Below are 23,425 nucleotides of genomic sequence, written 5' to 3' on the forward strand. Positions count from 1 at the left end.
TTAAAAAATAAATAGAACTACCCTACAATCCAGCAATTACATTACTGCGTATTTACCCAAGAATACAAAGAAGTAATTCAAAGGAATACATGCACCACCATGTTTATAGCAGCATTATTTACAACAGCCAAGAGATGGAAGCAGACCAGCTGTCCACTGACTGATCATTGGATAAAGAAGATGTGGTGTATATATACAATGAAATATTATTCAGCCATAAAAATAAATTTTGCCATTTGCAACAACATGGATGGATCCAGAGAGTAAAATTCTGTCAGTCAAAGAAAGACAAATGCCATATGATTTCACTCATATGTTGAGTTTAAGAAACAAACAAACAAACAACAACAAAAAAAATGAGCAAAGGGAAAAAAGGAGAGAGAGACAAACCAAGAAACAGACTCTTTAATTATAGAGAACAAACTGATGGTTACCAGACAGGAGGTGAGTGGAGAGATTGATGAAATAGGTGCTGGGAATTAGGAGTGTGCTTGTGCTGAGCACCGGGTGATGTAGGGACATGTTGAATCACTATATTGTATACCTGGAACTAATAGAACACTGTATGTCAACTAACTTAAATTAAAAACTTAAAAAAAATGGGGAAAGGGGGCCATGATCCAAGGAATGGGGTAGCCTCTGGAATCTATAAAATGCAAGGGAATTATTTCTTCCCTAGAGCCTCCAGAAAGAGCACATACTTGCCATTGCCTTGATTTTATCCTAGTAAGACCCATTAACCTGCAGAATTTAAAGATAATGAATTCATACTAAGCCCCTATGTTTGTGGTAACTTGTTACAGCATCAATAGGAAACTAATACAGTAGCATAGACCATTGCTTTGCCCACAGAAATTCAATATAATTCTTGATTGACTTTAGCTCAAAAAATATTTATTGAGTAAAATGGAATTGTTAATAATTTAGTGTACTATGACAAAATATATGTTATTTATAATATATATAAAATATATATATATATTTATAATATATATATATGTATATAATATATACATATATATATGTAATTTAGAGCTGGAAAAATCTTTTAAAATATTACCTCTAGCCTCTTTCTCATAATGCAGATGAAAAATTGAAGTTCAAGGAGACAAGGCAATGAGCAAAAAATGGCTAGTGGGAAAGCCTCAGGGAGACCACCTATGTTTTAAGATAGTGAGAGGAAAAAATGGTCAAAAGAGAGGAGAAACAGCTTTGGATAATCTGTTCTACATATGGTGATCTCGAGGAATAACAAATAGTACAGCATTTCTCTGCCTTGCAGACCAAAAGTCAAGGAGGTCTCTACCCAATTTTTTAAAAGAATACTCAATAAAAAATACAATAACAAATAACAGATTGGCTGCAAGAGGAGAAAAAGTACTCTGAGTAGGATTTGCCACATGGGATTAGTGGCTGTCTCATTATCTGTTGCTTGAATTAAAAAAAAAAATTGCTCACATTATATAAATAGATTACTTTACTCTTTGGAACAAAATTATGTGTGTTTAGGTTGTAAAATGAAATACTGGAAAGCCAGAGTGCTGGCTCCTATGCTACTAACAAATATCAGTGGCTTCTTTTGCATCATAATATATTAGGCCATTGGTTCATGTCAATAGTGTGACTTGCTTTTTGCAACAGAGTTTATTTTAAGTTGTACCAAGACCTAAATACATGTCTTCTGTTGCTAACCAGATCTAGGGGATTTTCAACAGATAAACAACAAGCTGGTACAAACTGAATACACAAATAATTCATAACATCATTGCCTTTGATGTCAGCAATGGACTTCATTTGCAAATTGTCATGAGAAGGAAAAGGTAATGGTACTTTCAAATAGTGGACCTTCTAAAAAAAATAGTCATGGTGGAATATGAATATTCTAGTTTCATTTTTTTCCCTTTAAATTATTAAGATATTTTAACCCAACCAACTTTAATGGAAAACATAATCCAACCAGAGTACAGGTATTTACTAACCTCATTAATATTACTAAAATTTATTCTAGTTAATAGAAAATGCTGTGCAAGTGCAAATCATCACTAAAGAGGCTGTGTACACATTAGAGAAAAATGACTAATAGTAACATATTGTTCTAGGATGTCTTCCCCCAAGCGAGGCTTTATTTAGTACCTAATCTGTTTTCAAAAGTATCCAAGCCTAAGAATGTAAAAGAAACAGGTGCTCTCCTGATTTACAAAAACAACTACTTCTAATGGCTAATGTTTATCAAGAATTTACTATATTCCAAAAAAAATTTACCTGGATTAGTCATAATCTTCACATCAACCCTGTAATGTGTAAATTTCCATTTTCATTTTACAAATGAAGAGCTATTGAAAAGTTACAATGAAGTCTCTTACCAGAGGTGACACAGTTATCACATCTAGAGTCCATTCTGACTCCAAAGCAAGTGTTCCTTCCACTCACACTGCCATGTCTCTTCAGAAATGGTCCAACACATTGCCAAGAACCATAAGTTTAGGAGGGTGATCATAAAGTAAACTGCTTGCTGTCTTTGAGAATCTATAAGAGCATGTTGGTAAAACATCAACAATTCAGATTCAGATGGCTTGGGTTCAAATTCCACTTTCTCCAGTTGGGAAAGTTGTTTGACGTGACTCAGATTTTATCTCTATGATCTCACTCATAGGACTTTTATGAGAAAACCCATATGCCTCATCGGCTTCCTTATAGTATTTTTAAGATAACACACAGGTAGCACTACCTTCTTCATTGTTTATGTATTATGGAGTAACATATATACAGCATTTAAAATAGAGCCTGACCCATAATTGACACTCTGTGAATGTTAGTTATTGTTAGTGTGAAACAAAGCATGAGGGGGTAAAATTGACAAGGCTGTTTGATAGGTAGCATTGAATGAATGAAACAAACAAACAAAAAAGAAAAGAAAATAATAAGATCAATTGTATTTTTTCCTTTCCCAAGCTTCATTAAGTATAAGTCCAGTTACATAGTAGTCCTTGAAAATTAATCAGATCAGTTACTGGGCCTGTCTTCAAGGGGCTTATAAATCTAAATACATATACCACTGGGGCCAGACTAGAAAAAAATGAGCTTGTGGTTGCTCTCTGAAGACTCAGCTAAACCCCAGAATCTCCCAACTCAAGGCCATATGTATTCATTATCTTCAGCCTACACTTCAATCACTCTCTCCATTTCTCCCAACCTCCTACCTGGAACACTGGCTTTCATTATCTCTTTATACCCTCCTACCAGTCAAAACTGCCACCTTGATAACTACAAAATCCTTTCCAGTCCATGCAGAGAGACCATTTCCAGTTTTCTCCCAACTGAATCCCTCACACTCAAATGTAGTTCTAATGTAGTTTTCAAAATACATGTCACTTTTATCCCACATGCCTTCTGATATCAGGGCTCTTTCCCATTGTCCTTTTGCCATATAATGACTAGTTCTTCCAGGCCCAGCTTAAACAGAACTCCTACACAAAGCCTTCTATGACTTGTTAAATCTCACTCCTCTGTGCTCATTCTGTAGCTTAAACTTGTGTCTGTGCTTCTCCTATCAAGTTGTAGAACAACTGGTCTTGATTTCTTGTCTCTGACAGTCATTAAACATACAGTACGTGGCTCTATAGTAGCTACTCAGACCATTTCATTAACTTCTCCCACACTCATATTCTTTGCCACAAAAGATAGAACTTGGCTTTCATATACTACTTAATAGTATTGTTGCAGGAAAAAGACTCATAACTTGAGCAAAATCATAACCAGGAAATCAACAAATCATGTGTGGAGTGATTTCTATCTTTCTCTACCTCAGTTGTCTGAGGCTCCAAACTTCCTATCTAATTGCAGGAAAACAATACTTATCTAGACTTCGGTGACTAGCTTCTCTTTCTTTCTTTTTTAAAAATTTTATTTATTTATTTGAGAGACAGCACATGAATGAGGGGACATGGTTCCAGGGAAGGTCAGAGGGAGAGGGAGAAGCAGACTCCCCACTAAGCAGGGAGGCCTACTGGGATTCCGTCTAGGACCCTGGAATCATGACCCAGCCAAAGGCAGACACTTACCTGACTGAGCCACTCAGGTACCCCAAGTGACTAGATTCTTAATTACAAATCTCTTTCATATTCTTTCTATCTCCTAAACTGTGTTGTCTACAGTGATAGTACTGAGGAGATAATCACTAAAAAGTTGATTTGTATTATCTGCCCTACAGTTGGTATCATTGGAGACAAAAATTCCCTGTGCTTAGAAACCAGAATTACAGAAAGGCATACAAATGCACAGATGAGTGAGCAACTATTACAAATAGAAGACATTGGGGAGCCATTTTTAAAAAGGATTAATTCTGAATATAAAAAGGAAATTACCCTAAAGGATAAGTATAAAAGCAGTGTGAATGTTCTGTATATAAAATGAGCACATTTTATAAAAGAATTTAAGGAGCAATAAAATCCATCCTTACATTTTATTATTTTACAACTATCTTTTTATATGATAATAATAAGAATATGACTTCTAACTATTGTTTAGCTCATACATATAGAATTATCTGACAAAGAGTGGCAGAAGTCAACTAAGCAAAAGTGTATGTTTTTTTTTTAAGTGTATAGGTTTATGCCTCATACAACCTAGAAGAGAATCTCAAGTAAATTCTTCCAACAGAGAGGAGGAAACCTTTTCTAACTTCTTCTCTGAATCTTCAATAATTCATGGTGACTTGCAAATTAAAACTATGCTCTTTGGGGCGCCTGGGTGGCTCAGTGGGTTAAAGCCTCTGCCTTCGGCTCAGGTCATGATCCCGGGGTCCTGGGATCGAGCCCCGCGTCGGGCTCTCTGCTTAGCGGGGAGCCTGCTTCCTCCTCTCTCTCTCTCTGCCTGCTTCTCTGCCTGCTTGTGATCTCTGTCTGTCAAATAAATAAAATAAAATCTTTAAAAAAAAAATTAAAAAAAAAAAACAAACTATGCTCTTTTCCAGTTCAGCTGTCTGGTCTGGTCCACAGCAGATTACAGGGTAACCTTCCAGTATTTCTACTCTCAACTCTTAAGGAGAAAGCAAAAGAATATAGACATAAATAGACATCTCTTTATTCAGTTATTTACTCAACAGTTATCAAGCATTTCCAAAATGCAAGGCAGTGTACCCAGTCAGTAAGAATGATACATGGAAAATTAAAGATAAATAATAGTTAAAAATTACTGAATGCTAAGAACTTCACATAAATTATCTTAAGCCTTGTGACAATCCTCGAGATATTGGCATTTTCCTTATTTTCCAGGTAAAATGTAGGGAATCTTTCTAAACTTCAGAAAGATTAAATGACTTTCTCAGTGTTATTACTTATAAAATAGTAAATCTAAGATTCAAATCCATGGTTGTCATATTACAGATAAGAGGTTTCATGGAAGAGATAACACTGAATCAGGCTTTGAAAGATGAACAAGTACATTAGTCAGATTATATTAGGATATCCTGTGATATCAAACAATCCCAAAATCTCAACTACAATTTCTTTTTCTTCTTGTATTACAAGTCCATTGTGGCTTAGCTAGATATTCTTTTTTTTTTTAATTCTGCAACTAGTTTGATAGAACATGTCCTATTTGAACTTATCTGTCTGAAGACAGAGAAAAAAGAATAATTGAGATACTACCTTACACCAGTCAGAATGGCAAAGATTACAAGACAGGAAACAACAAATGTTGGAGAGGATGTAGAGAATGGGGAACCCTCTTATACTGTTGATGGGAATGCAAGTTGGTGTAGCCACTTTGGATAATAGTGTGGAGATTCCTCAAAAAATTAAAAATAGAGTTACGCTATGACCTGCAATTGCACTACTGGGTATTTACCACAAAGATACATATGTAGTGAAAAGAAGGGCCATATGCACCCCAATGTTCATAGCAGCAATGTCCACAATTGCCAAACTGTGAAAAGAGTCAAGATGCCCTTCAACAGACGAATGGATAAAGAAGATGTGGTACATATATACAATGGAGTATTATGCCTCCATCAGAAGGGATGAATACCCAATTTTGTATCAACATGGGTGGGTCTGGAGGAGATTATGCTGAGTGAAATAATCAAGCAGAGAAAGTAAATTATTATATGGTTTCACTTACTTGTGGAGCATAAGGAATAACTTGGAGAACATTAGGAGAAGGAAAGGAAAAGTGAATTGGGGAGAAACTGGAGGGAGAGACAAACCATGAGAAACTTTGGACTTTGAGAAACAAACTGAGGATTTCAGAGGGGTGAGGGGTGGGGGGATGGGTGAGCCTGGTGGTGGGTATTAAGAAGGGCACGTATTGCATGGAGCACTGGGTGTGGCACATAAGCAATAAATCTTGGAACACTGAAAAAATAAATTTAAAAAATAAGTTAAAAAAATAATAATTGACAGAACCATGGAATGGTTCATAAAGCTGCTACAGAGAAGTGACTTAAGGAACCTTCATTCACATTTCATCAGACAAATCAATTTACAAGTCAAGTCTGCTATCACTGAAGCATGGAAGTAGAATTCTCTTCTAAAGAGAGACAGCAGTCCTTGGGAATTCTATTATAGAAGGTTAGAAATGGGACATAATATTCTAAATAGAGGAATATTCTAAAGTTGACTCCAATCTCTATAAGAAAGTAACCATTTAAGTACATAAAGAGAGCCAATATGGAGCATTATTTCAGAGGTTCAAAAAAAGACAATGGTTTAGGAATATTTGCAGGCTGATGTGACACAGGGGTTTTTTTGTTTGTTTGTTTGTTTTTTAATGAATTTGTCAGAGAGAGAGAGCAAGCACAATCAGGGAGAACAGCAGGCAGAGGCAGAAGCAGGCTCCCCACTGAGCAAGGAGCCCAATGTGGGACTTAATCCCAGGACCCTGGGATCATGACCTGAACCAAAGGCAGATGCTTAACTGACGGAGCCACCCAGGCATCCCTGACACAGTCAGTTTAAAAAGGGAATTAGAGGGCAAATGAAAAGAGAGAGAGATAGACTTAGGCTTGCAGAATAGGAAATTTCTCCTCTCTACTGTGTGCCTAAATGTCTGGTAATAATAACTAAACAATTTAGCTAGGAACATTTTCTAAAGAGATCTTCTCTGATCTACTTTTTATGACTTTGAGTGGGGCTGGGCATCCAAAACCACCTGTCTAAGCTTAGATCTGAGTAAATTGGCCACTCACTATCCACAGCATTGAAGTAAGAAAGGCAATCCTCTATTAACACCATTTTTCTCTAAAGCAACCTACACAGCTGAAGTGATTTTCCCTGGTGAACAACTGAGCCCCTGAAGGGCTGAAATTGCCTTAAGGTTACTTTCTGAGTTTGATCCTTGGATCAAGAATAAAACATAGGCTGTTTTCTTTAATTTTACAGTGAGCTCTCACTTCCAAGGAGACTTCATCTAAGCTCTCTATACAGTGCTACAGCATCCTGTGAATACAGCAGAAATGTTAGGCAAACTGAAATTTGGTTCTGACATCAGATAAATCTGCACTATCTACCTGATGACCAATGACCTGGGATGGACTTCAATTTGTCTCTGTGTGTTAACAGCTTCTTTATCAAAGTCAAGACTCTTGCCTGGGGCTTTTTGAATCTCCTTCAACAGCTTAGTTATATTTTAATCTGACATATGAGAAACCAAAAAAGAATAACATGTGTCATTAGAAATTCAATTGGCCTCTCAGAGCTCCTGTGGCTCCATGGGAGAGCAGCAGAGCTGAGACTGAAGGCATATGACCCGGGTACCATTTTACACTTTCTGGTTACTTAAGAAAGAAGCACCTGAAATGTGTGCTGCTCTGTGGAAGGATAGCTAAAAATTAACCTTCCAGAATCTCTGCATGATCCAACAAGAGTAAAAACTGTTTCATATAAACCTCGAGGGATGAGAAAGCAATATTAGAGGGAAAACCAAGTGCCCAGGACACTGGACTTTTCACCAGCACTTCTTCCAAGTCTGAAGGGAATTGCTTTATATGTTACAATGGTTACAGACCACAGGGGGAACCTTCAAGTTCTAACCCTTCCTTCAAGTTTATCAAACAAACAAAACCTTGATAAATAAATAAGATAAATAAGTAAATAAGTGTTAAAAAAATAAATGTTTTCTTAATCTGAATAAGCCCCCCCCAGCCTAATTCATAGACACGTGTTCAAATCACAGATTATTGATGTAGGGGCCTACTTAGCCAGAGCGACTCCATCTTGGTTTAACAGCCATTTTGTTGTTTGTGCAGTAAAACTTAAACTGCACCCCCCCCCCCCCCCCCCCCCCGAGGAACTTACTTAAAAGCAAGTCTGGGAAACCAGTAAAATGTGGTCGACCAGTCCCTGATAACAGAGCCCAAATACAAGAACAGGTCAGGTCAGGTGGAGATAACAGAGCCCAAATAAAAGGACGGGTCGGGTCAGGTGGAGATAACAGAACCCAGAATGCAAGGACGAGTCAGGCCAGGTGAAGACAATCTCATAGGCCAGGCTCAACCACATGGTCTTTGCTCTATAAAAGCTAGTCTGTGAAGTTGGGTGGGGTCGCTCTCTCCGTAAGAGATGGCCTGGCCGGTCGGTCAGTTTGATTCTCGGTGCTGGCGCAAAATAAAGCTTTGCTTGACCTTCGCTTTGTGTGAGTCTTGCTCCTTTGGTCACAGATCCCATCAATTGACCCATGCAGTTGAATTAGAAATTAGCCTTGACTTGAAGCAAACCTTGGAAATACCATTTCAAAGCATCTTCAGGAGTTCTTAGCAAGCTCCAACCCAATGCATTTCAAACATTTTTCTCTGCGTCCCTGTGAATGATGGAGTAAAGGGAGAGCCTGGATTGGAAGGTCTCACTCATCCTGTCTCCCCAACTCTTCAATCAAGAGTGTACTGCTTTTACAAGAGTGTACTGCTTGTATATGTATCACATATTCAAATTCCACGAAATGTTTCTCTTTTATTTTTTTTAAGATTTTTATTTATTTATTTGACAGACAGAGATCTCAAGTAGGCAGAGAGGCAGGCAGAGAGAGAGGAGGAAGCAGGCTCCCTGCTGAGCAGAGAGCCAGATGCGGGGCTTGATCCCAGGACCCTGGGATCATGACCTGAGCCGAAGGCAGAGGATTTAACCCACTGAGCCACCCAGGTGCCCCGAAATGTTTCTCTTAAAGAAAGAATTCTAGGGCTTTGGGGGAAAAATAAAACAACTTGAAAATCTCTGCGTGAAGCAGGAAAAATTAAAGAGAAAGCTTAAAATGGAAACAGGTTCTAGTGTCCCTTAGTCCACCAGGTCTTTTGGGAGGAGTACTAAAATGATTCTTGGGAGAAAAGGCAGCAGAGCAGGAAAGAGAAAAGAAAATGAACTCATCACCATACTACCCTCACTGCACACAAGTTGCCCCTGGCAGCAACTCAGAAGAGGCTCACTCTGCTAAATGTTGTAGGTAACCAGCTGGGCTTGTCATGCCCACTTAATAGCAGTGCTTTAAGAAAGTGTTGTCATTTCCTTGTCAGACTCATTTCTCTATCCTCTATTATCTTTTCAAAATTGTATTACAAAATATTATGAGCTTCCTGTATCAGACACTTTGGGTCTTAGTCACTCAATTATTAAAATTGTATGATTTTTTAAATTGCCATTATGTGTGGGCTGTCTTTACCAAAGCGACAAAGCAATTGAGTTAACCCAAATGGTGCTATGATTGCAGGATCAGAACATGGAAAATTATAGTGTTGGAGAGAAAGAAAAAAAAAACAGCTATTTCACATCAGTGCCAATAAAATCCTGGGAAACTCACCATGACACCATTATGCTAGGCAGAGCAGAGCAAATGCTCACAACATATTACCATGCTGAGTAATAGGAAAACAATGCCATTTAAGGCTGTTAGTTCTATACCAAGTTACTCATCTATAGTAAGCATGGCCCTCTGGTAATGTGATGTGCTCTGCATTCCACAACAAGAGCGACTCTGACCGCTGGCATCCACTCCTCACTGCACCTGTGTCCATCACCACAAAGTCTCCACATACCCGTCATCACAGCTGCTGACATCCAGGATTGTGTCCTCTACTTCTTTCAGTGGACAATCATGAGCAAAACCCCACAGAGACTGGGTTGTGTGGGATTCTTCAACAGGCCAGACTGGCTCTGTGATATCAGCTCGCTAAGCTTGATGAACTACTGACAAGGTGCACCTGAAAAGGAGGGTGCCTGCCCAACAAGAGGTTTTTTTAAGAAATTAAGCAAGAGGGGCGCCTGGGTGGCTCAGTGGGTTAAGCTGCTGCCTTCGGCTCAGGTCATGATCTCAGGGTCCTGGGATCGAGTCCCACATCGGGCTCTCTGCTCAGCAGGGAGCCTGCTTCTCCCTCTCTCTCTCTCTCTGCCTGCCTCTCTGCCTACTTGTGATCTCTCTCTGCCAAATAAATGAATAAAATCTTTAAAAAAAAAAAAAGAAGCTAAGCAAGATTCCTGTTTCCCAGTACAGACCACATTCTGATCATTTAGGGTCCTATCTCCTCCATTTCTTCAACATAGATAACTGGGCTTACTTCATACCAACTTGCAAATTCAGCCTAACTCCCACCTCTAAAGTCGATCTTGATGCTTGTCAGAGAAAATGACCTACAATAACCTGGGCAAGGAGCTTAAATTCAGATGCCCAGAGGGACACATGGCATAAAAAAATGGAAAGATATTACAATAACTATGATAGTAGGGGTAGTGGAAACTGTGGTCAACCTGAGAATCTATGCTCATGGGAAGGCTGCAGCACAATGCAGCTCCAACAGACTCTTCCAGAACAAACACAAGACCAGCTTTGCCAAAGCTTCCAGTTTGTTTTTGAAGATATCAGAAATACAGATATTTCATATAAAATGGGATTTTTTAAGTGGGCAAATTTTTTTAATTTTTTTTAAAACAAAACATGTTTGCCCATTGCGTTAGTTTCCTATTGCTACTGTAATAAATTATCTTAAATGCAGTGGTTTAAAACAACACAAAAGTATTATCTTAAGTTCTCCAGGTCAGCAGTCCAAAATATGTCCCAATGGGCTAAAGTCAAATTTTTGGCAAGGCTACCCTTTTTCTGGATGCTGTAGGAGACAATGGGTGTTCTTACCATTTTCTGTGTCTTAAGGTTGCCTAAATTGATCAGCTAATGACGCTTACCTTCATCCTCAAGGCCAGCAATATAGCACCTTCTAATCTCTCTGATACTCTTGTTTTCTTCTCATAAGGACCCATGAGATTACATTGGGTCTGACTGGAGAATCTAAGATAATCTCCCTGTCTCAAGATCAGAGTGCCTTTTGCTATGCAAGTTAACACAGTCACAGGTCTGGTGTGTTAGGGCATGGTTATCTCAGGGAGTCATGATTCTGCCTACCACACCTGCAGTTTGCAATGGTCCAGGCAACTTAAACAGTTCAGAGGTTTAGCCTCACATCAGCCTTGAGCTGGTTCTTGTGCCCTGTATAGCACACCTTCCTACCCTTAAAACATCATCCAGCCCTAAATATCATAAAATGATATTCTCTTTTTTTAAGATTTATTTATTTGAGGGAGAAAGAGAGCATGCACACAAGTGGGGGGCAGGGACAGAGGGAGAGGGAGAGAGAAATCCTCAAGTATTCTCCCTGCTGAGCATTGGGTTCAGTACAGGGCTCAATGGGGGGCTTGATCCCAGGACATGAGATCATGACCTGAGCCAAATCAAGAGTTGGATGCTCAGCCAACTGGGCCACATAAGTGCCCCTATGGTCATACAATGATATTTTTTTTTCAGTGTTCCAAGATTCATTGTTTATGCACCACACCCAGTGCTCCATGCAATATGTGCCCTTCTTTTTTTTTTTTTCCCCCTTTTTATTTATAATATGTGCCCTTCTTAATACCCACCAACAGGCTCAGTTAACCTCCTAACTCCCCACCACCCTCCCCTTCAAAACCCTCAGTTTGTTTCTTAGTCCACAGTCTCCATTCTTGATCCAGACAGTGGGTTTGAGCTTGCTGATGTGGAATGGTTGTTCCCAGATGACTTTTTACTACTGTGGCTTTTCCATACTGCCTGGATCATCTCCAGGGATGCCTGCTCCTGTCTCTACTAAATAAATCCCGGTTCCAGGAATTGTAGCTTCATTCTTTGGGTTCTGAAGCCAGTTACTCTCATTTTTAAACCTTTGAAATTATAAATACCTTGGGAAGGATTATACCTTTTTACTTCGTAAACATTCATCAAACATCATTTGAAAGTAAGAATAAAACCCAAGATGGATTCCTGGGCCTGACAGTACCTCAAGGCTAAAAGAATGGGATACTCAGGGAGACTGCTTCAAGGATACATTTTTCACTGCCTTCACCAGAAAAAAAAAAATGACTTAGCTAGGCTCAGATTTTGACTCCATTTATGGAACAGAAAGTATTCCAACAATGGATTCCAGTTCAGGGATGTATCTCTTCTACCAAATGCAACACCTCCCAGGACCTCCCTGCTTATAGCAAAAGCCTCCCTGTCTCCTTCTCTCAGAGGAAATTGGGGAATGCAATAGCCAAACAGGGACCAGATTTCAGCGGAGACAGAGAAAAGAGAAATGAATATCGCTGACATTAGGTTATGTTTTCCCTTTAGAGTGGTAACAAGTTTCCAAAACTTGAAGCCCAAGGCCATAGGGTAAATTTAAAGGAGTTGTAGATTTCCAGGCTGATAAGGCCACTACAGAATTTAACTTTGCTTTGTGATAAGCAGTGGGTCATCCTTCCTGGCAGAACAAGAGAGTGGAACCCAACCAGAGGCTACCGCCGACACATCTTTTTTACTCCCTCCCCTATCCCTGGCCACTTCTTCCTCCTTCCTCTTTCTAATTCTCTTCTCTGGGAACTGCTTCGTGTCTTCCTGTGAGATAGGAGTAGCTACAAAAAGGAAGTATTTGTATTTTCTTCATTTGAGAGTTAGTTTTGTTAGATGAACTTTGACCTGTAGTTCCTCACCCAGAACATCCTTGTGCTTTCCCTAAAGAGCCTGTGGGACCCTATGAATAATGGGTACTGGATCCAGCCCTATGTCCACAAATAGCAGAGACTGCACAGAAGTCATAGACTGCTGGACCCTTTGCTGCATCTGTATCAAAGACATGTTTGACTGCATTGTTTTTACTAAACTGTCAACATGTAAACAATCAAGGCATTTCACTGTAAAATTCAGATAATCAGACTCTCCTAAAGCAATCAGGTGATCTGACATCACTGGACCCGCATTCCTGCAGGCTGTATACTTTTAGCACTAAGTAGTGACTGGCCTTCTAAACAGGCACAGTCTCTCCCATTTTACCCAACTACCTGACTAGCCCAGTAGACATCTGAGTTTATAACCCATGCAATATAATGTAGTGTTTAAATGTATGTCATTGGGCAGGACTAGGTCTGATTCCTCACACTGTATGTAACAGACCTCTGAGGCCATTGCTAAAGCTGCTGGAAAGATAGCCATCTTATTTCTACACAGTAGGAAACTCTAAATTCTTTTATAACATTTGAATATTCTTGCCCTAAGGATTCTAAAAACATGTGGACCATTGCTTGGTGCTTTAAGATTGCCTTGTCATCTACAGATTAGTGATTTGAAATGACTTCTCTTTTCAATTATACTTATTACATCTGGCTCACCTCCACTGTTCCACGATGTAGCACTGTGAGTGGGTGTTACTTTTTCTGTTTAATACTTGCAAACTCATAGTGTGGCCGAGATGGTCATTTAGTGCTGAAGGATACAATAACAGAGCCAGGTCACCTCACCTACACCATTCCTGGTGTCAGATTCCTGGGGTATGGATTCCATTTCAGACACCAGTGTATGCTCAATACCACTTTCAACACAGTCCTAAGGTTGGGCAGGAAACTTATCAGTGCCGTATACATATTTAAAATTAAAAAATTAAAAGTTCTCAAGGAACTGTTTATTGGGCCATTTTATTTTCAGGATGCACAGGAAATGTTTGTCTTACCAATTTGAAATAAATGTAATTGACCTTTTAAACACAGAACCTGAATGATTTGGAGAAAAGAGAAACAGTTCGGCTTAATTCTATCAGGATGAATAACAATGGCGACTCTTCTGTAAGAAGACCTTCAGCTAATAAAAGCAAAATGTCCCTTCTAATAGTTATTAAAAGACTGGATATACGGCGATATGAAGATGGAAGAATTAGTAGCAGGAGTCCAGTTACCGTATCCCAGAGTCAGACCATGAGAGAAGCATGACATTGCTAGGCAACGCTGTGCAGTTAAACAAGTTTTCACTGGCTCAGTGTGGTGTAGTAGTAGGAAGCAAGATTCAAGAAAAGCAAAGGGGAAAAGGATGCAATTATTTATTTTAATTGGGTGGGGCATGGAGGAAACAAAGGCAGATGTAGAAGTTAATCTCAGCCAAATTTTCAGGATATGAAATGTGAATTCTAGAAAAGAATTCTAGAAAACCTTAAACATTTACTGAATTAAAGATTTTTAAAAATTGGGATTAGAGGTATTAGCCAGGTACTGTGCTTTACATACATTAGATTATGGTAAGAGTAACTATACCATTTTATAGATGAGGAATAAGATTCAGAGAGATGATTCACACACCCAGGATTTGAAAACTAGAAACAGAATAAACCAGGCTCTGAGTACACTCCTTTGTGATTCAAAATCTCATGCTTTCCCCACTATTATTCTATGCTGGGTTCCTTTATTTAAGAATGACTCTCACATGTGGCTCCTTAGCTTTCCTAAGCCTTCAAGATTTTCAACATAACAGCATATTTTGTCCAGGAAAATGCATTAGTGTGAATGGGCAGTTGTTATTCATCCATCCATCCATTCATTCATTTAACAAATGCTATCTTCTCTCTCCCAAGCACAACCTTAGATACAGGAGAAAAAAATGGTGGGAAAAAAAAAATTAGTCCCCTGCTTTCTTATGTTGAAAGGGTTTGAGGGACTAACAATAAATGAATCCAAAAAGTAGATTATTGAATCTTAGATGGAAATATATGCTATAAAGAAAAATAATGTGGGGCAAGTGGTGGTTGGGTTAAACAGGGTGATCCGAGTCAGCTTTTCTGAGATATTCTGTGACTAGAAAAGACTATTAAGGTTAATTTTTCTGCTATTACTGTTGTGATTATTTATATATTCATTTATTTGTTCAGTTTTCTGTTTCTTTACTTCTACTCTGAGGAATTATGAAAATATATTTCCTTTTTAACTGCGTGCCTTGACCTGCTAATGTATTACTCTCCCTAAGTGAATATACTAAAACTAGGATTCCGAATGTTTTGGAAAGACTTGCTGCACTTCAGCCATCACCTCCTAATTGGTGCCCTGCTTCCACTTTTACCCATTATTGTCCATTCCCCACACAGCAGTCATGCTCATTTAAACGTACAAATCAAATCATAACATCCTTCTGCAGGAAAACTCCTGATGCCGTCACATAGAACTTAGAAGAAAATCTGCCTTCCTGAATATAGGACCATGGTCTGGCTTCTACCACTTCTCCAACCTCATCTGTACAACCTTTTCCCTGTTACTTCTACTCTATCATTACACATTGCTATGGTTAGGGTTTTATTGTAACACTGGTACATTATTGAGCTCAATATCCAAATCAATCATCTTAAGCATCCTTTCAAACTATTTTCTCTTTCTTCTCTATTCTAAGAACAGACAAAGAAACCCCTACAGAATAAAATTCTGACTGTTTTGATTAGAATTCAGAATTCTACCTTTACAACTCTTTCCACCTTCCTCCCCTTTTCTCTCCACTCAGACTTACATGGGATACATGACTTATTCAAACCTCAAAATATTCTTTTATTCTTTTACTTCCATCTCTGAAATAATTGCTCACTCTTCTGCTTCTCCCATTTCTAATTATGTATACCCTATCTAAATTTTTAAAACCCGGCTCAGCTATCATCTCCTCCAATATAATCTTCTTTGATTATCCCAAAGGAGCTGAAACTCTTCTTCATCTCTCACATGGTACATTTAAGTTTCCAATTTCTACTGCAGTTTTCCATGTTTGTCTTATTTTTTCTAACAGTCCATAAGTTTCTTGTATTAGGCAGGGTAAACGATAGCTGTTGTGCTAAATAATCCTATAATCTCAGTGGCTTAACAAAATGAAGGGGTGTGTGTGTGTGTGTGTGTGTATGTGTGTGTGTGATATACCACAATCCAGTGTAACTTGGTAGGGATAGGGCAGAAGAAGGGAGGTGGGTAAGGAGACTCTGCTCTTCTCAGTCATTTGGATTCAAGCTGTTCCTTCCCTCTGGTGGCAGTATCATCTCTTGGGGCCTTGGAATCTTCTACTTGATCCTCTGAATCTCACTGGAAGAAAGAGGAGAGAGCATAGAGAAACTATACTCTTGACAGCCTTATTCTAGGGGTGACACATCACTTCTCACTTTCCATTCATGACCAGTGGTTGTATATCTTCACCAAAGTACAGGTGAGCTAAGAAGGTAAGTTAGTAGTGTGAACAGAAAGAAGTAGAAGTTTGTTAGTGAACATCTAGCCAGTTTCTGCCACAGGCCCCGATTACAGAGTCAATCAGAATCTCCCAAAGACCTACTGTAGTGCCTTGAACATTGAATATACCCAATATCTGCCCCCATGAAAAGTAAAGATTAATATGGTGAGAGGAGTTGGCAATGAAGCTTTCTTTCCATATCCTCTAGCCTTGCTTTCCCTATCAGTTTCAGATTTCCCATCCTTCCATGTGGAGAAAGTTTGAATTATAGCTTTCTGGTTTATTATGCCCTTTTGTTATAGGCATAGAGTCAGCACCATATACAAATATTCCCTGAGCCAGATCTTCCCCTGTGCCCTCCTGTGGTGCCTGACAGACAGATTATATATATATATATATATATATATATATATATATATATATATATATATATCAGTCACTTATGTTATGATATCTAGACACAACATCACACAGATTGTATTCCTGTGAATTACTAAAATATGATGAAATTGAAAATTAATTAAAAATTTACTTTAAGGGCGCCTGGGTGGCTCAGTGGATTAAGCCGCTGCCTTCGGCTCAGGTCATGATCTCAGGGTTCTGGGATCGAGCCCCGCATCGGGCTCTCTGCTCTGCAGGGAGCCTGCTTCCTCCTCTCTCTCTGCCTGCCTCTCTGCCTACTTGTGATCTCTCTCTCTGTCAAATAAATAAATAAAATCTTAAAAAAAAAAAAAAAATTTACTTTAAAATATTTATAACAGCTAAACACTACTAACATACTGTTTGATAAAGAAGAAATCATGAATGGGGTGCTTGGGTGGCTCAATTTGTTTAAGTGTCTTATTCAGGGTTTTGAGTCAGGTCATGGTCTCAGGGTCGCAGGATCAAGCCACCCAGTGTGGGGCTTCATGCTGGGCATGGAGTCTGCTTGGAATTCTCTCTCTCTCCTTCTCCCTCCACCCCTCCCTCTGCCCCCACTTGCATAATGCTCTCTCTCCTTCTAAAAGAAAGAAAGAAAGAAAGAAAGAAAGAAAGAAAGAAAGAAAGAAATCATGAAGGAAATTTAAAACAATTTGGACAGAATGGCAATAAAAGTATAACATGTCAATATTTGTGGAATGTAGCTAAAGCAGCACCTAGAGGAAAATAGATAACTTTAAATATTTTAATGGACATTGGGGAGGGGAGGCGAACCATAAGAGACTATGGACTCTGAAAAACAACCTGAGGGTTTTGAAGGGTCAGGGGTGGGAGGTTGGGGGAACAGGTGGTGGGTAATGGGGAGGGCACGTTTTGCATGGAGCACTGGGTGTTGTGCAAAAAGAATGAATACTGTTATGCTGAAAAAATAAATAAAATGGAAAAAAAAAGAAAGAAGAAATATGACAGAAAGGAAACAAACAAACAAACAAAAACAGTTCATGGGATGACTGGGTGGCTCAGTTGGTTAAGTATCTGCCTTTGGCTTGGGTCATGATCCCAGGGTCCTGAAATCAAGACCAATGTAGGGCTCCCTGCTCAGTGGGGAGTCTGCTTCTCCCTCTCCTTCTGCCCTACTCATGCTCTCTCTCATTCTCCCTCTCCTAAAATAAATAAATAACATCTTTAAAAAGGGGAGAGTGGGCGGGCAGTCCATGATATTGAGAGGGAGCCACAATGAAGAACACTTTCAAATGAACATGTATAAGGGTCCCATAAACTACTGGACACTATGGAAAGTTTGGACACTATGGAAAGTAGCTGAGCCCTTTTCTGAGCTCAAAAGGGCTACTAACCAAAGTAAGGTATTGTCCAGCAAGATGTTATAAGGCGTATTTCTGAGAGGTAAGATGGAAAGTGTCAAAACATTCCATAGCAGACCAAGTATCCCCAACCAGGACCCAGCGCATTGGGAAAAATCTTGCAGAGCTTCTGAAAGATTATATAGAGATATCTCATGAGAGAGCCAACATTTAAGGCCCTTACTTCCTATAAGAAACCACCAGCCAGTAGAATGTTAAAACAACATCATATAACTAAAAACTTCTGAGGTACCTAGGTGGCTAAGTTGGTTGAACAACAAATTCCTAATTTTAGTTCAAGTCACCATCTGGAAGTTGAGGGATGGAACTCCATCTGGGGCTCTGTGCTCAGTGCGAAGTCCGTTGGAGATTCTCTCTGTCTCCTTCTGCTCCTCCCCCCTACTTGCTTGCTTTCTCTCAGTGAATGAATAAAATCTTTTTTTTAATTTTTATTCATTCATTTAGAGACAGAATGTGTATGAAAGAGAGCTCAGGAGCAGGGGAGAAGGGGGAAAGGGAGAAGCAGACTCCTCACTGAGCAGGGAGCCCTATATGGGGCTTGATCTCAGGACCTTGGGAGGCAGACTCTTAACCAACTGAGCCAACCCAAGTGCCCAACTGAATGAATAAAATCCTTTAAAAAATAAGTGAAAAGCTTTTGTTTTGGTTTCTTTTTCTCTAATCTTTCCCTCCCTATGCCAATACCAAAGAAACTAAAAATAGTAAAGAGGGAGAAGTGAAAAAGCAACTGATACTCCTCTGCACCCAGGCTGTGGCCTGAAAGGTTACCAAGAAGGTGAACACTAGATGAAAGTGAAACTGAATTTTTAAACTACTCTAAACTAAAGACTGGACTTTTTTATATGTGAAAGTGACCAAGAAACAATGGGAGCTGCCATAGATGTTATTGAAGGATAGGAAAGGGGACACAGTGGAGAATGTTTGAAGGAAGCAATAGAGAAAATAACAATAAAACTTCTTCATGTTTATATCCTGCAGAAATCAGACTGTTCAGTAAACCAGTTTTTATTAAAGACAAATGATCCAAATATTCAACACAAGAGCTAGGGAAAAAAAATTGCAAAAGAGTAAACCCAAAGAGATAAAAGGAAGTTAGAAATCAATGAAATTAAGAATAAAAGGAGGAAAAAGATATTGTTAACTAAACCAAGAATGGGTTCTTTAAAAGAATAATAAAACAGAAAAAAAAAAAAACCTGATAAATTTGTGGGAGCAAAGATGAAAATAAATAAATTTTTAAAAAGAACTAACTATAAAAAATGACAGAGATTTTTTAAATTATGTAAAACACTATGAACAACTGAACAACCATACTGAATTACATTTAAAAATATAAATGAAATTACTAAATGTCCTGGAAAAGATACAAAATGTCAAAATAGGCATATGAAGAAACAGAACTCTTGAATATACCAAACTCATTAAAGAAATTATGATAACAATAATTTTTAAAACTTCTTCTTCCGCAATCCCCCCCAAAACATTTTAGACCAAGAGAGTTGTGTGGGTGAGTTAAGCAAACTTTAAAGAAACAGATAAACTACCGAACTTAAGTTATTGCAGAAAACATAAAAGTAATAAAAGTTATCCAACTCATTTTGAAAGGCTATAGTATAACCTCTATATTTAAACCAGAGTAAGTTATAATAAATAGAAAATTTGGGTCAACCTTATTTATAAATATGAATATGAAATCTGGATTAGCTAACTAAATTCAACAGCATAGTTCAAAATAAAAAAATAAGGCAAGCAGCATTCATTTCAGAAATTCTTGGATGGCTAAATATCAACCAAGTATTTAATTTACTATATGGTTAAATATCAACAAGGAATGTAATTTACTATGCACTTAAGAAGATAATTCTTATGGTCACTTTAATAGATACAGAAAACATTTGATAAAAGTAATGCATTTTATTTTAATTAAAAAAAAACCTCCTAGAAAACAAGAAATAGGAAAAAAAACTGCTAACTTGGTAAAAAAAATAATGATAATAATAATAGTCTGCCAAACTAGACCAAACATCAATCATATTGTAAAATTTTAAATTTATATCTTTTGAGGCTGGGAGAAGAAGAGTATGTACTATCATTTCAGTTGTTTAACATGGTACTAGAGGTCTTGACTAACAGAATTAAATAGCAGGGGTGGAGTAGGACAGGAATTAGAAAGGAGGATACAAAGATGATACCATTTTTAAAGACTTAACAAATAATATATGTACAGAAAAGCCAATAAAATCAAAAGGCAAACCATTAGAACTAATAAGATTTGACCAAAGTAGCCAGATACAAAATCAATTCCTCCAAATCAGTAACATCCATCTTTGTCAGTAATAAGCACCAAATAATAATAAAAAAAAAAAACAAACATCTCTAGGAATTAAACTAATAAAAGCACTCAAGTCTTCTGTGGAGAAAAATATTTAAATTTTTTAAATGACTTCTCTTGCTTCCCCCCTCCAAAAACTTGAATATATAGAGAAATAAATTTCATTTGTGGAGATAATAGCACTGTAAACATGTTAAGTCCCCCAAGTGATAAGTAAATTTAATGTAGTTCCAATCTGAATAACACTGAGAAATGCAACAGATTTATTCTAAAATTTTTAATGAAGAATAAACATCCATGAATAAATGAATAATTGGTAAGTCATAGTAATCACAGTGTGGTCCTGGTAGAGAATTAACAAATTAGAACAATGGCATGTGATAGAAAACCTAGACACAGATCCCTTACTAAAAGAATCTACTATATGATAGAGATGGCATCAAAGATCTGCGGAGAAAATATGAATTATTTAGAAAATGGTGTCAAGAAAAAATAAGTCATATTTTCCACTTCAAACATTACATAAAAATTAAACTCCAAATCAATTAAATACCTAAATGACAAAGGCAAAATTATAAAATTATAGAAGTTGAAGTAGGAGATTATTTTTGTTGCTGTAGGATTAAGGAAGGATTTCTTTAAAAAGACTACAAATTACAGGCAATCAGCAGAAAAACTGATGAAATTACATAAAAATTAAAGATTTCTGTTTAATGAACATCATTTTCAAAGTTAACAGATGGGTGACAGACTGAGAGAAGATATTTGCAATATCAAAATCTGACAAGAGATTAACATCCAAAAAATACAAAGAACTCCAGAAAATCAGCATGAAAACCACAAGAGAGACAATGCTTAAATGGTCAAAAATTGAATCTATAGAGTTCATAGAACATGGTAATAAAGGATTAACTGAATAGGCACTCAATCTTACCAGCACTTAGAAGAATCTTGAAAGCAGTAATGATATACCACTTCTTAACCAAAAGACTGGTACAAGTTAGAAAGATGGATATGTAAAGTGTTTCTGAGAACGTCACAAATGAGAAGGATTCTCACTTTGCTGTAGGGTATGTCCACTATGAAAAGCTACGTAGGTTATAATTTAGCAATTCAGCTTCTGAGTATATAGGCCAGATAAAATTTTACACCAAGTCCATGAACAGACATAACAATATAATTCTACCCTATATTTAGACTAATAAAACTGATATTTTGAACAGTCCTAATGACCATAAGAGTTCAGCTCTGTGGTTGTAAATATTGGGTTCATTCTCCATTCTACAAAAATACCCTCAACATTCCCTCAAGAGAAACACTTTTATCATCTCATCTAATCATGACATCCGTCTCTATTTCAGTCAGAATAGAATAGGTTTTTTTTGTTTGTTTGTTTTGTTTTTTTTTTTTTTAATATTTTATTTATTTGACAGAGAGAAATCACAACTAGGCAGAGAGGCAGACAGAGAGAGAGGAAGAAGCAGGCTCCCCACAGAACAGAGAGCCTGATGCGGGGCTCGATCCCAGGACCCTGGGATCATGACCTGAGCCGAAGGCAGAGGCTTTAACCAACTGAGCCACCCAGGCGCCCCCAGAATAGAATAGGTTTGTTGCAGTAACAAAACATTTCCCAAATTTTGGATTATAACAGCGAAGTTTATTTTTCATTTGTGCTGTTTGTATACTCTGTGGCATGATGGCTCTGATGATAGTAATCACTCTGACTCTAGAACCCAGGCTGACAGAGCTAGAATTATCTGGAACATTGCCAGTCATAGAGATAAAGGCAAAGCACATGCTGCACATGTTTCCAACTGGAAGTGGCATGTGTCACTTCTGCTCACAATTCATCAATCACTGTAACATATATAACTAAGTCTAAACTCAAAATTGTAGAGAAGAATAATCCTCCATAAGAAGGTCAATTAATATTGATGAACAGCCATAGTCTACTATAGTGTATATTCATTGCTGCACTATTTATAACAGTCAAAGAGTTTGACTTTGTCTGTGTGTCTACCAAGAAGGGGAATGAATGAATAAAGTGGGATATTGCTTCATGTAGTCTTCAGAACTGATGCAGGTTTCTCCCACTATCTGAAAGTAGAATGTTCCTATGAAATCTTTTGCAAGCCAAAATATCATAAAGCAAAGAAGCAATTATCATCTCATAAGGGCAAAATCCTCTTCAGATTTCTTTCATTTAGTGAAAACATGTACCAATATAAGTTTTTGTTTTTGTTTTTGTTTTTTTGCAAAAGCAAAGTGGTATAAATAGTAGGAGATAGTAGAAGAAACCTGTTATATATTTCACTATATCAACAAAAATAGATATATTTAAGTACTAGTTTCAAATTTTAAAAAGAAATAATGGAGTATTATGCCTCCACCAGAAAGGATGAATACCCAACTTTTGTAGCAACATGGATGGGACTGGAAGAGATTATGCTGAGCGAAATAAGTCAAGCAGAGAGAGTCAAGTATCATATGGTTTCACTTATTTGTGGAGCATAACAAAGAACATGGAGGACATGGGGAGATGGAGAGGAGAAGGGAGCTGAGGGAAATTGGAAGGGGAGATGAACCATGAAAGACTATGGACTCTGAAAAACAACCAGAGGGTTTTGAAGGGGCGGGGGTGGGAGGTTGGGGAACCAGGTGGTGGGTAATAGGGAGGGCACGTATTGCATGGAGCACTGGGTGTGGTGCAAAAACAATGAATACTGTTACGCTGAAAATAAATAAATTAAAAAAGAAATAAATAAAAGAAATAATCAGAAATTAAATC

This window comes from Meles meles, chromosome 8, assembly GCF_922984935.1.
Source record: "Meles meles chromosome 8, mMelMel3.1 paternal haplotype, whole genome shotgun sequence".
NCBI lineage: Eukaryota > Metazoa > Chordata > Mammalia > Carnivora > Mustelidae > Meles > Meles meles.